Here is a 17,811-nt window from a genome sequence, read left to right on the forward strand (position 1 = left end):
TTACGTCTGACAGATTTGTGAAACGTTTGTTCAAAACCTGTTTGAGCTGTCTGACATAAACGCCTCCATGTCGGTGACACTGGAAATGGTTTGAATTCGCTACAATGGTCAAGAGGCAAAATGGCTCCTCGGTCCTTTCACTTCTCCACCAAATTCAGCCGTACTTTGTACCTAGTTGTTTTTAGACTAATGATCAGAGCGGTGCACTCATGTAACTAACCACTGTGTGTTTATGCATTCATCTTGGATTTTCGGTCAAAATTAGTTTACAAAAAGCAAGGTTTTCAAATCTCACGCAAATGTTACATATTAGTTGTATATTATTCTCTCTTACCCTTTGTCACCTCGTTTACATTTCATTGAGGTTCTGATTCCAGTTCTGGCCACTCGATTCTCATCAAATATCATTAAATGAGCTCTACTCCACCCCGAGTAACTGCAATTGGAGATACAAAAATCAAAAGAAAACTGGATCAACCTTTTCATTATTTTCTGATTGTTGACTTTGTTAGCAGGATTTGAATACATTCAGCATTCATACTGGTTTTGTTTCACAACATGTCTCCTTTAGTTATTTTCTTTTTTTTTAAATCCTGTGATATGTTACTAAGAAAGAATAACTTTCAAAGTTTCTCATAAGACTTTGAGAGTTTCCAGGTTGAAGTTCATTCTGTCTTCAGTCCAGCTAAGCTCTACACAGATGTGTGGGAGTCACCTCCTCTGCAGCTTCACCCTTTTTTTTCTTCTTTTTTTTTAATGCAACGTTTTGAGGAAGTGGGAGGCACTTGAACGAAACCGGTGGTATTCAGAGCGCTCAGCGTTCTGGTGAAGTCGGAGCTACGCTTCTGACCACATGATGGAGCTGTATGGGTTTTCCTTCCAGTCACACTGCCTGGTGGTCTGCAGGGGGTGAAACGTTAAGAGCTTACGTGATGTGATATTTTAGTCCGACTGCAAAGCTAACAGCAGTGACATTCAGAGCGAAACTCACACATTCTTGTGCTCCCCCTGCATCGATGCACACGCATCAACTGGGCATTTCAAGTGCATTTCTACCAGCTGTGAGATTTCTGGTCCGGAGAGGAGAGCAGCTGCTGGGTTGCATTGGTTTACTAGAAGAGTTATCTGATCTGAGCGAGTTGTGCAAACCACATCATTGCACAACAGCTGCATGAGCTAAGACAATGATTAAATTGAAAAGATACCATGCTTACTCGGCTTGGCTCATGAGAATCGGTTCCTTTAAGTGACGGTCCTCCTTTCTTTGCTATTCATGTTTAACGTTTCTACATCTAGTTAGTTCACACAAGTGTCGCTTCACTTAAGAAATTAGATATTTCTGCAATGCTAATGTGCGTTAGCCTTGTCCATAATTGTTTCCGAGGATGTCCTTTCTCTTCCCTCTTGGTTATGTTTTTTTCTACTGACTCACTGGTTGGAACTGTTTTACTGGTATTGTGTCACTTCTTCTTTCAAAATGCCAGTAAATGTGTTTTGGGTGTTTCAAGCGGGGGACTCCACAAAAACCTCCAGAGAAATCCTGCAGTTCCGCTGCATTTTGAAAACACACCCTACGGTTTACGTGTGTTTAACTGGAAAAGCAGTAAGTTTGCGGGAGGCAGGTTAAATGTGTCGTTTGTTTCAAAATGTATTAAGAACTGTAGGAATGCAAGCTGGTCGCGCCAGAATGAAAAAGATTGAAGGCTGAAAAGATTTCTTTGATGTTCGACATCTATAACTGTTGGTTTCTTCACCAACTCGTAAGTCATTATTTTGACAAAGGCAACTAAGGAGTATGTGACACGATCAGTGCAGAAACTAGCTATTTTTGATTCCTTAATATGATCAAACTGCAACTGAAAGCAGAAACGTGTGGTGCATGCCAACAAAACAGAAGTCTGGAACAATGATGTATAGAAAGCATTGGGTGAGAAGAGGAAGCTGCTGGAAGCCAGATCCCAGATCGCTGCCTTGATTTCCAAGAACGGACGTTATTGTCTCCAACATCTCAGTAAATAACAATAATACTGAGGGGTTTTAAGAAAAAAATTACATCATCTTGTATATCCTGATGTTCATGTGCATTTGAGGTCCATCCATCATCCATCCATCCATCCATCCATCCATCCATCCATCCATCCATCCATCCATCCATCCATCCATCCATTCATTCATCCATCCATCCATCCATCCATCCATCCATCCATCCATCCATCCATCCATGCATCCATCCATCCATCCATCCATCCATCCATCCATCCATCCATCCATCCATCCATCCATCCATCCATCCATCCATCCATCCATCCATCCATCCATCCATTTATTTTCGAACACCCTCCCACCTCCATCTTTTAGCGTTAGAACCAAGATGAGGCCATTATAAACGTGTTCATGCCAACTACTCTCATCTTGGTGTCAAACGTAGCTTCTGCACATGAACTGTGATCACCGTGGTCACAAACTGGAGGTTAGTTTCGCTCTTGGGAGAACGTAGTAAAGGTTTTTACCAGGTAACAAGTCAGCTTTTCCATGGAAGTATAACGCGGTTTTGTTTCCATGAACACGGTAAAATCCGCCATCATTGTTTAGAGTTCATGACTTCTGAGATCATTTGGGGAGGCAACCACTGCAACTCGTCAAAAGATGAATAATCCTTTGACTGAATCAACTCGTCCTGTTAGAGTAGAATAAGAATAACCCTGTGGCTTAAGTCATATTCTTATTCTAAAAAAAAAAAAGAATACGGTTATTCTTATCTTTAGTCTGTCATTGTTTTTCCTCTATATGTCTGATTTAATTAGCTTTGAGTCATAACTGAGATATCCAAACATAGATAAGACATGAACTCTGAGAAGCCTCAGGTGGCAACATTAAAATCGATTCGAGACGACAAGCGGGGTCTGACATTTCTGTTTGCAATGGCGATCGTGCCGCTTGCAGTCCTGTCCACGGACGCAGGGCACACGGCAGGCACCGCTGATTCGCCTTCGGGAGAGAGAGCCCTGTGGTGGAGAGAGAGAGCGCATAATTCAGAGGCGGTGGGTGACTTTGCAGTTCGACAGATGAATGAAAACCACATTTCAATGCAGGAATTGAATCTGCCCGTTTAGATGATGATGATGACAGGGAGCTGCAATTTTCAGAACTGTTTTGCATTTCCCTACAGCTCCACCAGCAGGTGTACGGGGAGTTCTGACACTTACCTACAGTATGTTGCTTATGACCTAAGCTCTGCATGTTGCCTTTTGTGGACGTATTGGTCATGTGAGAGAAGCAGCACACACTGAGATCGCCTTAATGTGAGCTTTGTCTCTGTGTGGGTTTGCATCCTCAACAGTCAACAAGTATACAAGTGGTCACCCTGTTAGTTTCTCTTATAGATCCAGTCTGTCAATAGAGGGAACGAGTCACACGGTGACTCGCCCAACAGTTTGCAGCTCAAAGTGTTGGGCTGAGCAAGGGCCAGTTTGAAAAGAAGACCGAAAACCCAACAGTGCTAAAAGTTATTCGGTACATTCCCCAGATGCCGGGATTGTCCAGCTGTTCTATAACTGTGTAACTTTACCAAGGTAATGGAAAGTTTATCTCCTTGCTTTTAACACAAGGAGATAAATTTCGTCTCGCTCACGCGTCGACAAAATTTCATAACGTTCAAATCCAATAAGAGGAAGACTGTGAGAAGGACTTAACTAATACTTTGCTCAGTAAATAACAATAATACTGAGGTTATGCAGTAGTTATACCACCAAAACCATGACCGCAAACCTCTGATATAAGAAGTATTACTGGCACTTCAGTAACGGGGCATTTTCACAGTTGCCTATAAATGTTTTCACAGATATCAAAGACGCAGAAATTTGCTTTGGTTCCAATGAAAGTCGCTTAAGTACATCTCCTTTCTATTTAATGTTATTTCTTAAACCAAGTTATGGCCAAAATAGAAATATTGCTTCTTCAGGTCCCACAATGGAAAAAAAACAAGACAAAAAAATGCCCACGGCAATTCTCAAGCATTGAGAATTGGTGTGAGATATTTATTGGTACACTATGTTTCGTTTTTGTCAAACGCGGACAATGCATTGTGGGATGGCAAACGACTCAGCTTTGTTTTTCAGTTTCACCAGAAGGCCTTGTTGCAGAAGTCTTGTAGTTCATCTAGATGAAGCTTATTGAACAAAACAAATATCTTATTGCAGTAGAGCTTCTGATGCATTGCATCAACATCGACATCTAGGAATATAAAATGACTTCCATCATTTGAATGTGGCATAGATGTGAATAGATTATTGAAAGGGCAAATCTGATATGAAAGACTTAACTACTTTTTTCTTTTACTTCATGTTAGATTCATTTGGCATTGATAAATATAGATTATTTTTTGGGGAGGATATTGCCAATCCAAGATTATAGATTTTAGATGATGGAAAGGAAACAACCAAACCTAGAACTAATAACCAGCTTTGCTTTTAATGAAAGCTGCTCTCAGGACAACCATGTTTCATTAAAATGGTAATCAGTGTGCGTTGAAGATTTGAGAACAACTTTGCTCTCTCGAGTTAGCATTAGCCTTTAGCTTTCTCTTAAAGCCGTTATACATTGGCAATCTTTCAACACAGTGGATTTGGATTTTGTTATCCAAATTCAAGAGTTTGTCAATAAAAGTCTTATTAGGCAGTAGAAGGCAACTGTTCATATATATATCAGAAATTATGATTTAATTACAGATATTAGTGTTTTGGTAATTAAGTGATTAGTAATCGTTTTCATTTGACTCTCTGATTGTATTGGTCACTTTCTTTAACCCATTTTTTCTGGGGTTAAAAACCAAACTCATTGTTTTGGGTCAAAGACGTAACCAGACCCTGTTTGCAAAATCAATCCAGGAGGCCGGATTCGGGTCAAACTTCCACCCAACACCCATAACTTTTTAACCAGCGGTTCATACTCGGAGAACTTCCTGATGAGAAAAAAAAAAGTTCAGCCCAGTGTTTGATGTGTTCGGACTGCTCACCGCTTCATTCACTGCAAAACACTTAAGCTAACTGTACGTCTTTTCAAACCAGAAAGCTTTCGGCTTATTTTAGAGGTCAAAAGCATCGCTTCCTCTCAAGCCCAAACCGGGAGCTTGTTTCACAACACACCGTTCCATTCATATTCAGTGTTACTTATTCATCTTTCAGGTTCAGATAAACAGAGTGCACTGCGTGAGATTAGAAATGCCGACCTGAGCCAGAGTTAATGCTTTCTGCTAAGTACCTGTGCATGAAGGGCAGGAAACATTATCGTTTGCCCTTTTTGGTCTTGAAACCTACTTGGTTGGACAAATAAAGGCCCTCCTCTGCTCTGCACTTGTGACCAACCTACCTAATTATGGCATGCACAAAGTTCATGTACCATGATGAGCAATTATCACATCAGTATCTCCCTATCAATAACTGATGGCAGGATGTGGTCTAGTTCCTCTGCGATTGTTGATATAAACAGTTAGATTAGGTCTTTGTATCTTAGTAAAACATGTAGCGCTCACTAGGCTGTTTGCACCGACGAGCTAGCTTAGCTCTTAGCTGCAGAACAGCTTCTTTTTTTTTTCTTTTACAAAGTGGAAGTTCAGTTCTCGCCCCAGTTGAGAACTAATACTCTCTCATATTTGTTGTCGCTATGAAAACGGAGCACACTCACTCTGCTGCTTCCCAACCACTCAGAAACAAAAAGTCACACCTGACCAAACCATCGATTCTGTCTAAGGTCCTGCAAAGCGCAGTCCGCCTCAGAACAGAAACCGCATCCTTCTGGGTTTTTCACTGACCTTCATTTGTCTGCTGATTCGGGGAAATCTGCTGCTTTCGTACTCATACGCTTGAGTGCTGCTTTCGATCAGTGGACAACGACATCTTATCTAGTCTCTGACATTATCTAGATAGTAAAGGAACTCGCTTTGCAGCTGTTTGAAAACAGAGCTTTCTCGGTTAAAATAAACCAGTATTCCATTGACGTGGGGTTCCAACATTCTGGCCCCTCTTTTGTCCTCGAGGTATATTTTTGTGTTAAAAGTCTAACATCCGGTTCCACTGTGCTTCAGCTTTATTTTCCTCTAAAAGTTGAAACGAGTGATTCATCGAGGCCTATATTGAACTGTTTGGATGACATGCACTCAAGTTTTCTCCATTTAAACGAAGAGAACAGTAATCACCCTGTTCAACATGTCCTGTTTGCTCTATGGGCCTTTCAGCACAATTCAGTGTTGTGTTGAAAGTCTTACAGTGATTTTTGAGTCCTCCCTTGACTTCGATAAGTTGAGTGGCTCAATCAAGCTACACTTGTTTGCCTTCTTGTCTAAGGACTTTAAATAGACTAATTCCTGCCTTTATCAAGATGGATAACGGATCTAGATCAGTCTTCGCTTCATTGCTTGCAGGCCAAACAGGCTGTGATTGCACAGAGGTTACTCACCGCCCACATAAGGAGGTCTTAGTCCTCGATTCCGCTGTCGCAGGTTCAATTCCCGGTCTAGTGAACTTTGCCACATGTATTCCCTCTCTCTTTACCTAATTTCATGTCTTTGCACTTTCGAATGAAGAGAGTCAAAAGAAATGCTGTCGTTACGTCAGTACATGACATCGAGGCTGGCTTTGCTTCACAATCCAATACAGGATTAATTTCAAAGCCCTGAATTTAGTGTTTAGGCTCTTCATGGTGATGAAACAGGTTGGAGTCTGACAACGACACACCACTTCCTGATCTTAACAAATGGACGCCCCTTTCTGTAGCTTCGGCACTCTACCAAAACCCCAATGAGGAACCATTAGCCACAAACAGGAAATACCTGGAAGGAATCTTCTCGGGAGAGGCTGACAATCACTCCAAGAGTGCAATGGAGACTCATGCAAGAGGGTGCAAAATAATTCAGAGAAAACGTCTGAAGCGCCGCCGACCCCAGCTGTCTCTGTTCAGCTCACTGATCATGTTTCAGCATAGAAACGGCCTGGAACGAAGGCTGGAACCCACCGCCCACCCAAACAGGACCTGAAACCCCGACACATTAGCCCATAAACCATTTTGTCAACTGATGGGACAAAAGTGGGACTTTTTGGAAGCTGTGTGGAATATTATATACGCTGTAAAAAAAACAACAACAAAAAACAACAGCTTTTTAGTAAAAAAAAAAAAAAAAAAAAAGCATCGTACAGGAAGTCTAATGTTATACGTTGGTCTGTGGCTGCCTTCTTTGCTGCACTTTACTACAACACATGTAGTTATAGTGCAGTGCTCATCATATCATATGAGAACTACTAAAATTTTGCTTATAAAAATAAAACAGGAAGGAGAACATCCGCCCATCAGTTTGTGACCTTTGGCTGCATGAATCAGCATGCAGGTAGACCAGCAAGTCTGCCTTCAAATAATAATAATTTACTTTATGGGAGATAATAGGATCTGACTGAGATGTTTTCTCTAGAGCGATGTCAACAGCTCAGTAGCATTTATTGTAGTGGATGATCAGCTCCGCTTGTTGTTTTTCTTCCTCAATAGATGAAATTTTCACTTGGAGGTAATCAAATTCAAACTTTGCACGGAGCTTTACAGTGAATAAAATAGTAAAAACAAAAACCGCATTGAGAAGAGCCAATCTTTATAACTTTAAAGTAGCAGGTACCCTATTTCTCTGCAAGCTCAACCTGCTTCATTGCTCTACGTTTACAGAAGCTTCCTCCACCCCCCCTCCTTCTGTTTTTTTTTCTTAACTTTGGCTGACTGCTCATTGTGCAGCGAGCAGAAGAGGAAACAGACTCTGCTCCGCCCCACAGAGATGGTTGGTGGTCGCTGCCTGAGCTGCCTCTGGTGTACACCGCGCTGCGCTGCTTCTCGGGGTCTCCCGCCACGGTATGTGACCTGGTCTGCCCTTTGTGTTTACTGACACTGACGGTGACCGACCTCCCGCTTTTCTACTGTTGTGACTTTTGACAGAGAATTAGATTCGGTTCCTTGGAGCGGGATATTTGCACACCTCCTTGTAAAAGGCTGTGTCGTTTCTTCAGTGTTTTTTAATTTTATTCTTTCCTCGTAATGTTTGTTTGTGATTTTCCAAATAGAAGATGTTGTCATTAAGAAAGTTTTGCTAGAATATTAACTCCTGTCCACTTTTGAAGCCGAAGCTGAAGTTGCGTAATAATTTGGGAATTGGACTATCCCCTTGAAAATTAATGTTCTCACCAAGATCTGTGGTGATCTGAATTTATCCTCCTTGTCTGAGACGGCAGCTATAACCTTTGGCCATCTTGCGGTTGAATATTAAGAGTCTAGTTTTGCATGTTTCTGTGTTGCTGTGTTGACAGATTTCCTGCTAAACATGCATGGAAACTTTTGCTACTTGGAGACAGATCACCCTTTCTCTTTTGTCACTTCCTGCTTTGTTCCACAAATTGTAGGTCACAGCGAAACACCAGTCGCTCTGACAGGTCGCGCTTCAGAGCTATGGCTGCTGACTGTCTGTTGCGCCGCAGTCGTCGACCGTTTTCTTTATCGTGCGCGTCTAAAAAAAGTGTGAGACAGAAACGAGAGCAAGAGCAACAGTGACATTTCCTGCGAGTTCTCCACCTAAAGCAGCGACGCTGCCTGAAAGTAACAACACGGATATGGGCTTTCACTTGAACCTTTCCACTGAGGGCACAGATTGTGGTTTGCCTCCGTTTTCCAGGGAAATGATGCAAAGTTGGCCGTAATGATCAAACTTTGACGCATCCGGGTTTTTCTTTCTCTAGTCTTCACTGAAAACTTTCCCTCGTTGACAAAAAAGTGAGAATGGAGCTCTGGGTGAAAGAAAAAACAAAAATTACAGGCAATTGAATGAAGCGTCAGACTAAATTTAATTCACTTGACAATTTGATAAATGTTCTTGGATAGACTTAATTTGACTTTTTGGGACTATTTAATGCAATATTTAAGTGTAATTACTAGGACTTGTGAAAATCCATTTGAAATCTCACTCTCTGTACCACTCTTAATATTACAGACCGATAAAGAAAATGGTCACAATCATGAGTGTGACAGCTGATCTGAGGGTTTTCGACACTACGCCACCCAGCTGAGTTTCTGATTAGAGATGGAGCTCATTGCCAAAGATGAAAGAAACTGGCTTGCAGCTATGAGACACTCTTTATGGCTGCAATAGTGCTAAAGGTTTTTCCACTGGCTACAAAGAGAGGTTCGTCCAAAGCATGGTGCTCAGACTGAGGTTCGGGTCTCACAGGTGGTACTTGGAAACAACATTAGCACTGATGTTTGCCAGGCTATTGAATCAGCAGCTGTGGAGCCACTAAGCATCAGAAGCCCGGTCCACGGCTTGTTCAAGAACTTTAAGATCTGTTGAGGATCTCCGTGTATAAAATAAAGCAGGCAACGATGAACCAGAAACAAACTGTGGATGTTGCTAACAATGTCTGAGGTCGGACGTCGAGAGTTCAAGCCCAATTTAAAAGTGTAGAAAAGTATAAAAACAAGAAGGATTAGCTAATTAATATGTTAAATCACCAGGTCAACTATTGGTTAGCAATACAAGTGAATAAATGTCTGTTAACTTGTTTTTGCATGTTTTCAAGCACTTAACTTGTATGTTCACTAAAAAGGTTCAGATGAAATGCAAATACACTGTTTACTTTGGACTTAGAAATTTACATGAAAGGTAGATATATTGGATTTTGCATGTTGGGGATGAAATAAAAACCTCCAACTTTCCAACTTCAGCAAAGTAATTCAAATAGTTGCATCTTTCAATATTTCCTTCTTACTTGGAGATGTCAAATCTAAGATTCTGACGAAGCCGTTCCGATGGATAGTAATATTGTCTTTTCTGTTTGATTGTTTTTTTTCTTAATTTTTTTGAGACATGACACATGTTAAGTGAAGTCCTGTTTGTCTGCGGTTTTAAAATGTTTGTCAGGGCGGCTTGAATTATTCTGTATCTGATGATGCACGTTATAAAAAGCTTGACCACTTCACTAAGACATTTTCCTGTCTGTCCTACAACAGGAACTCACCAATACATCAAGTAGCTGCTTCTGTTACGTGATGAAAACAACTCGGGAGTGTTTAAGTGTTTGATTACACTTCCTTTTTGTAGCTGCAGAGGTTTTTGCAAACAAATAAAAGACGAACCTAATGCCAAAAAGCTGGTTCTTAAAACAGACATAAACCACAGCTAAAAGGTTTCTTCTGGTAACGCTTTAGTTTATCATTTTTATTTAATAAACGTTCATGTTGATGCAGTATCATACCTGCAGTTCACAGACCTGAGTCCTGGTTCCCAAAAATTCACAGAGCAGACAGATATAAATTTGATCCTATCAAATGGAGAAGTACTTTGTGCATACTGATTAGACAAATGATGTGCTGTACAGAAAATAAAGTAGACTTTCTTGTTACAAGAGTGGCTCATCTAGTTATTAAAGAGGCAGCGTTATGTACAGTAAACCTTTTTGAGCTTTATGTCGTGTTAGAATATTACTCCCCTCATTAAAAACAGTCCTGCAGAGTCTTATTGTCATTCTTTCATGCATGTTTGAGAAACATCCCTTAATCTCCCGTGGCAAACGTCAGGGTGGACCTAGCTCCGCCTTTGAGAACAAGGCCCGTCCCTGAAGCTGCATTTTCCAAGCTTCCGTCTCACGGAGCCGCCCTCCTCCAACACACCACTCAGCTCCTACAGACTAGCCAGCAGCGATTAGCAAAAACCCGGTGGAGCCACTCACCTGCTGAGCTCTTCATACGAGCTACTTCTGACCGTTAAAGAGTTAGCAGAAGGGCGATGTGGCGACTTCCTGAAGGAGGAGTTTCAGAAAGAGCAGGATTTTTTAAAACGACAGAAGCCCGATTTTAAAGCGTTAATTTACAAAGTCAAATTGAATATTTAATACACGCAGCATTTTTAGAACAATGTTTTTACCAGTGAAAAAATGCGGTAAAAAAAAAAGAGATGCAATTAGCATCTGCATTTTGCTATATAGTAAGCTTAAAAAAATAATCTTGTTGCGTCACTGATAATTGGGAGTGTCTCACGGAAAAACTAAGCTGTGCGACTTTTATGATTACTTTAATAGTAAATTTTGATTGCTTCATTTACTTTATTTTCTTGAGTCGTCTTTATATTTTGATGGGAAATGCACGAGCTGATTCTACATGTCATGACTTAAACATCTTAAAACTGGATGTAAAGGTTAGTAAAGTGTTTGCACTCAGTCATAAACTGATTTCCTCAACTACAGCCAAACTCAATAAATCTCCTTTCTATCTAAGGACATTCGAGACAAAACCATAATAAATTACAAAAAGCCTTGAACAAATCATTTCAAATTTTAATTATAATGTTTTTAAAGGCTTTGAGATGATTAACTGTCAGTTATTAATGTGGTTTAGTTTTTGCTCAATTTTCAAAGCTTTACTTTCTGAAATCTTGAATAAAATCTGAACTTCATGTTGTAATCCGTTGACATACAGCCAACATTGAAATTTCTTAAAATATATATATATAAAAGTTAAAAAAAAAACACTTCATATAAAACAGTGTTCTAAGCTCTGACTCTGTAGGGGTGCCACAAAATCAGACAATAACTTCAGAGAATTATCGCCGCCTGCTGGTGTGTTTGTTCCATCAAACTGTTGCGTTCATGTGTCCCATGAATCCAGTTGGTTTTAGGTGATTTGACCAAAATCACTTAATCTGTGGTTCCTCAACGAATTCAGTTGTTAAGAGTTTGAGCACCAATAGCTGATTAAGCAAATAATACGTCTTCTAAAGGCCGGGAAACTGTTTATGGACATTTTTAAAAAGTGCAAATCTTAAACTGTATCACGACATCTAAATGTCTCAGCTTAAATAATAATATGCTCTTATTTTTGTGTTTCAGATGTGGAGGCTTCAGAAGGAAAACTAGTCATTCATAAAAAAGTTGGAGATTCTGTGGAGCTTTCATCAAATTTACCAGCTGAAGACATCACCAGGGCAGATTGGAGCTATGGAGGCAGAACAGTAGCAATCAAAGGTTCAGGTCTTACTGGAAACAATCCATTTAAAGGCAGATCAACATTCAATAACACAACCTTTAGTTTCACAATAAGAGGCCTGACTCTTCAAGATTCTGGTCAATTTATTTTCAACGCAGAGGTCAAAGGCCAACAACGTCCAGTCATCACTCTGCAAGTTCACGGTAAGATGCTGGTCTTTCAATTCAATCAATCAAAAACATTTTCAAGAAAGAAAACTTGTGTAAAACTCTTAAAGAACAGACTGATTAACACACTGTTTTCAAAATGAAGAACACAATATTTGTTAGAAAACAATCAATGCAAAAAAATAAAAAAAGGAGCTCCTGCAAATTTTTACATCATGTCTATGGGGGTCACTACTGTCCTGCTGCAGAGCCTAAAAGAGCTCGAGCTTTAAGGCCAAACACTGATCGATCGCAGGAGAGACTCCCAGAATTTACTGGTAGAAAGCAAATTTTATGGTTGCATCAATTATGAAGAATTGATCATTTGATGACAGCTTTCTGAATTTTCTAAGATTAAAGGGGGAAATACTATGTGAATTGTGCAAATAAAATATACATAAGTATAATGTTACTGTTCTGTTACACTTCTTCCCTCTGTTCTCACATTAGAGCCCATATCCACAACTCCCATTGTGTTTTCCAACATCACTGAGCCTGGATCAGATGGATCTTGTTCAGTTTTTCTGGAGTGCAAAGTAAATAATCACAGCAACGTCAACTACAACTGGACTGTGGGAACCCAGACCAGAAACGGGCCCAGACTGCAATACAAGATTACACCACAAGATGGCAACACCACATTCTGCAATGCCTCCAATGTTATCAGTGAGGTGTCAGCATCCAAAATACTGAAATGCAGCTCTAACGGTATGTTCAGAAAGAAGAGGCTTGAAGATAACGAGAACAAGTCTGTTTACTTTGTAAATCTGTTTACTGTATTCTTCTATTAAAGGTCCAAGTCCACAAAACACATCTCAGATGCAGATACTAGAAATTCATTTTCTTTCAATGCTCAAGAAAATTTTTTGAATCATAAAGTAATGATGACTTTCAAGTAATGATGACTATTTGGTGATAATACAGACAAAAATCATAGAAGAGTTAGAAATATACTTTATGGTTTATCATGTGTAGATGATGAACGTCACCACGCGTAAATAATTTAATTGTTGTACCGGTTCTATAAAGAGTCAGTATACTTCCACTCCAATTTACCGATCCAATATAATTTGCTAAAACAAAATTATCTTTTAATAACATGCCTATTTTTTTAACTACCTTCTTGACTAAAGTTTACATTTCTGTTTCTTTTATTATGTTAAAGTTTTTCTTTATTATTTGTTTGACCAAAGTCATATCTGGTTAAAACAATTTTTAGCACCTTCATACTAAAAATTCATTGCTTAATCAAAACATATCGAAACCTTTTGATTTTTTTTTCAGTTTGTCACGTTATGACCACAAATTTCACTGTATATTAATCATAATTTGATACAATTGACCAAACACATCACACTTCATAAAAATGGAAAGGCGAATAAAAGGATATATTATTTTAAATTGTTTTGTTGAGAATACAAAGTATGTTTTGTCTTCTAATATATTCTTCTTCCTGAGTTTCAGATCCGTTAGTTGCATCTTTTTTCCTGTTGCTCTGATGCTGGTATTCCTGATTTTAATGTTTTTTTCCATTCTATTTTAAACTACACTGACGTTTGCGGTTATAATGTGACAAGAGTGAATACAAGGCACTGTGTATACCAGGCAAACATTGCTGTACAAATTATTTTCCTTTGCTTCTTTTTGAATATTAACATATTGTTAATCTGTTGTCACGTACAGGAATACCACTCCTAGTCTTGATTATCATTGGAGCAGGAGGAGGTCTACTGGTCATTATTATTATAGTCATAGTGGCGAGCGTATGTCTCTGCAAAAGGACATGGTCCGGTAAGAAACTCTATAATGTGCCATTTCCCCCCACCCCTCTCCCTTACCGCATTATTGTGACTTTTTACCAGCCTCTGAGTCATTTCTGTCATTTTATTTTCTTTACGCAGGCAGTGATTCAAACGAACTCACAGTTTATGCCGACATCTCGGATTTTTCATCTGAAGTCGTTAGTACAACTCGAGCCGTTCAACAAGCAAATTTTTACATTGATTTAGAGTTTCCTAACTGAGTGTTTTCCTCCCTAACTCCTCCAGGCGCCCTCTGATAAACCCTGCTCTCTGTATGACACCATCGAAAGCAGGAACAGTCCGGATCACCAAATGGTAAGAGATGGACCTCCAGTGGTGGCCCAAAAGGGCGTGAGGCGGTGCAACAGCTCCCTCTGGAGGATATCGAAAATATCAGATTATTTCTTCCCATTCATCTTGTTTAATATGTGGTTTTTGTAATTATTTTACTCGCAAAACAACTAATTTAAATTAAAAAAAACAAAGATTGTTGTTAAGTAAAAATAAATTCCATCTAGCGACAGGAAATCATATTCACTTCCGTGAACAATTTTTTTAGCAACTTTTTTTTTTATAATTTACAAATGTAAATTCTTTAACTAGTTACAACCGCAAAAATAGGCTCTACGCCCGTATTTCCCGTATGGGAAAAAAATAATAATAATTCACAAAACAGGCACCTAACGGAACACACGCGGCCGGCTTCACGTCGGTTCAGAGTTCACCAACGAGCTGAGGTTCCGTGGAGTCTTTCCTCCGTCACTCTCTCAGTTCAACAGCTTTTTCCCCCTTCGTGTTATTATTTTTCTTTAGATATATAGTTTCCCCCCTGTTTTTTCCTGAAAACACACCAAATGTGACTTTATCGGTGGCTAGTAATAGGAGGCGCGTGAACTTCCCAGTCCAACCGTCCGTTAGCTTCCAGTCGGCTCTTTCCAAAAATTCAAAAACAACAAAAACTTCAGCCCGACCAAAACTCAGGGTTCATCCGTCCCAAGTTGAAGTCTCCCTTTCATATTTCTGGAAGCCTTCGCGCTCTTTCTTCTGTTTTGTTTTTCTTCTCTTTGACAAAACGGACGCACGCTTCCGGTGCGTAAAAGCTTCGGCTAGCTGTATGGCGCCCCCAACCGGAGAACCGTCAAATGACGCCAATCACTAAAATAATATTTAAAAAACACATACTGGGGAGACAGAGGCACATGTGAGCCTTTAACATCTCTCTCTATTTTTTTATTACTTAATAATAATAATAAATTTGCAAAGATGGAGTCAACAGTTCAAGAGGAAATTGTGGATAAAGCAGTGAAGGTCATGTCACCAGTTTGGATGCATTTCAGACATATAAAACAAACAAAACAAAAAACAAATCAATAATTACCAATATTGACTGATATAAATTGCTTATATTGTGATGTGTATGTCAGCCATATTTTCCAGCTCTATATATGCTTTAATTAAACAGCAGAACACCACATATTCACTATCCTGCTGTAGATGTCTTAGTTCTGAATTGTTCTCCGTTTGTGCTCTTCAGTGTGTTGAGAACTGGAAGAACAAATTATCCTTCATAGCACTCTCCGTGAATTGTTTAACCATTGGAACCTGCAGGAAAAGATTCTCTTAAGCCACCGCTGAGAAACCCTAAAACCAATTTTGTTTTTTGTTTTCTCCCAATCGCTTAGCCTCAGACGATCTACGACAAGATCCAGATTGAACGGATGAGGACGGCTTCGGTGTCTCCGTACCAGGAGGTTTCCTAGACGGTTTGAACCTTTGCGTTTCGGTGCACCTCAGGAAAAAAAAAAAAGTCAGAAAACACCCAGTGGTGTTTAATTTTGCTGCAAGGCTTAGTCAAATTCTCAAATAATACATATTTCTGTGGATGATATGCAAATTAATAAGAAATATTGATTTGATAAAACCTAATTTAGGGGCGGTTTGCAAAATGCACACGTTTATCGTTCATTTAAAATTTGCCTGTTCTTTTTTTTCCTATTTTTAAAGCTGGGAAGTTTATAACTTTCCGTTTTTAAATGTGCAACCAGGCACTGTAACTTAAGTTTGTACATCTTGTAAATATATAGATTATATAAAATTGTATATTATGCAAATGTTTGTCCTGTTGAGGTTCACTTGTGTTGCCGTTCACCCAGCTGTACATATGCTTTTTATGTTTTTTTTTTATTTATTTTTTTAAAAACCATTTGTACCATAATAAAAATTGACATTTTTTCTGATTTCTTTGACTTTTCCATTGTGTCAAACCAGAACATGTCAGCTAACCAATCAGAGGTTTCTAACGTTACCGTGATCTCACCATCTGGGCGTTCCCTTAAAGAGACAGTAATCATTCTGTATTTACATTTTTGACATTGAAGACATGAATAAGTCTGACATATTGTGAAATTTGGAAAAAAAAAAGAGACAAAGTTTGGTTTAATTTAATTATAACAGTGATTTAAAAAAAAAAAAGAAAGAAAGCTTGTGGTTTTATGTGGTGTGTCTTAATTTCTGGTTTCAATTGTCCAAGTTTGGTAGACATAAATAATATATGTAGTGGATGCTAATCATTGACATATTTTGGTCGATCAAAGCATAAACCTATCAAGTTTCAGAATAAAAGTTGAAGTCGTTTTTCCTTCCAACTTGGCTGGTTGGAATAAATAAAATTAAATGTTTAGCAAGACTGCTTTCTTTTAAATATGTATTTACGTCGCATCAAAAAGAAGCAGAGTTATTAAAAAACACATTTATTTAACAAATACAAAACACTGTTGGACATTCACCTAGAAAAAAAAAACAGCCATGGACACAGTCATGAATCATACAGTCTTTGAAAATCAGTCACACATATAAGCACCATGATGATTTTCTCATTAAGTTACAAAAAGCAGATGTTGGCATAGTAAAATTAAAAAATATATTAAAAACCAGTAATAAATATGACTGCTTGTTATGAATTTATAAGGGCCTTTACAGGTGCATCTCACATTAACAGCATTAACGAATGTAAAAACAATTCTAAAAAACTCCTTCAACTTCTAGATTCCTCCACCCCCTTTGGATCTGCAGATGATTGGATGACATACAAAGATTTCTCAGTCAATCTTTGTGATAGTCAAAAATTTCACAGGGGATTCTTGGACTCTGCCATAAACAGACATAGGTCATCACTTGTTTCCATTGGATGACAATGCAAAACCTTTGAGAAACCTCTCTCTCGCTCTCTGTGTGTGTGTGTGTGCGCTATATATATATATATATATATATATATATATATATATATATATATATATATATATATATATATATATATATATATATATATATATATATATATGATATATATATATATATATATGTGTCAACCAATTAAACTCTGCTCTCTCTGCCAGATTCCAGCAAATCTGCACTAAAACACAGCCAGTGCTGCAGGACATTACCAGGAAGAGGAGCCCCACATCAAATACTGCTTATGTGCTCATACAACCTTGGGCCAGGCCAGGCTCAAGTACTATGGGATTTGTCCATACTGTATCATTTGGGTGCGGTAAATGTTTTATTTCACTGAGTGGCGGCATCATCTCAATTCAAAAAGGCTCAACATAAAAAAGAAAGGCAAAAAAAAACCCATGAAAAATTAAGCACGATGTAGACCAGACATGTGAAATGAAAACTTTAAAATTCTATCTATCTATCTATCTATCTGTCTCTATCTGTCTGTCTGTCTATCTATCTATCTATCTCTGTCTTCTATCTATCTCTCTATCTATCTATCTCTATCTATCTATATCTATCTATCT

At 38.8% G+C, this 17,811-nt stretch overlaps 1 pseudogene; it reads left to right on the top strand.

Moving 5' to 3' along the window:
* Positions 1 to 7,441: 7,441 nt before the first annotated feature.
* LOC129355627 (signaling lymphocytic activation molecule-like) lies at positions 7,442 to 16,203 on the top strand (annotated as a pseudogene).
* The last annotated feature ends 1,608 nt before the right edge of the window (positions 16,204 to 17,811 follow it).

The sequence above is a fragment of the Poeciliopsis prolifica genome, unplaced genomic scaffold (assembly GCF_027474105.1).
Source record: "Poeciliopsis prolifica strain line A6 unplaced genomic scaffold, Auburn_PproV2 SCAFFOLD139, whole genome shotgun sequence".
Classification (NCBI taxonomy): domain Eukaryota; kingdom Metazoa; phylum Chordata; class Actinopteri; order Cyprinodontiformes; family Poeciliidae; genus Poeciliopsis; species Poeciliopsis prolifica.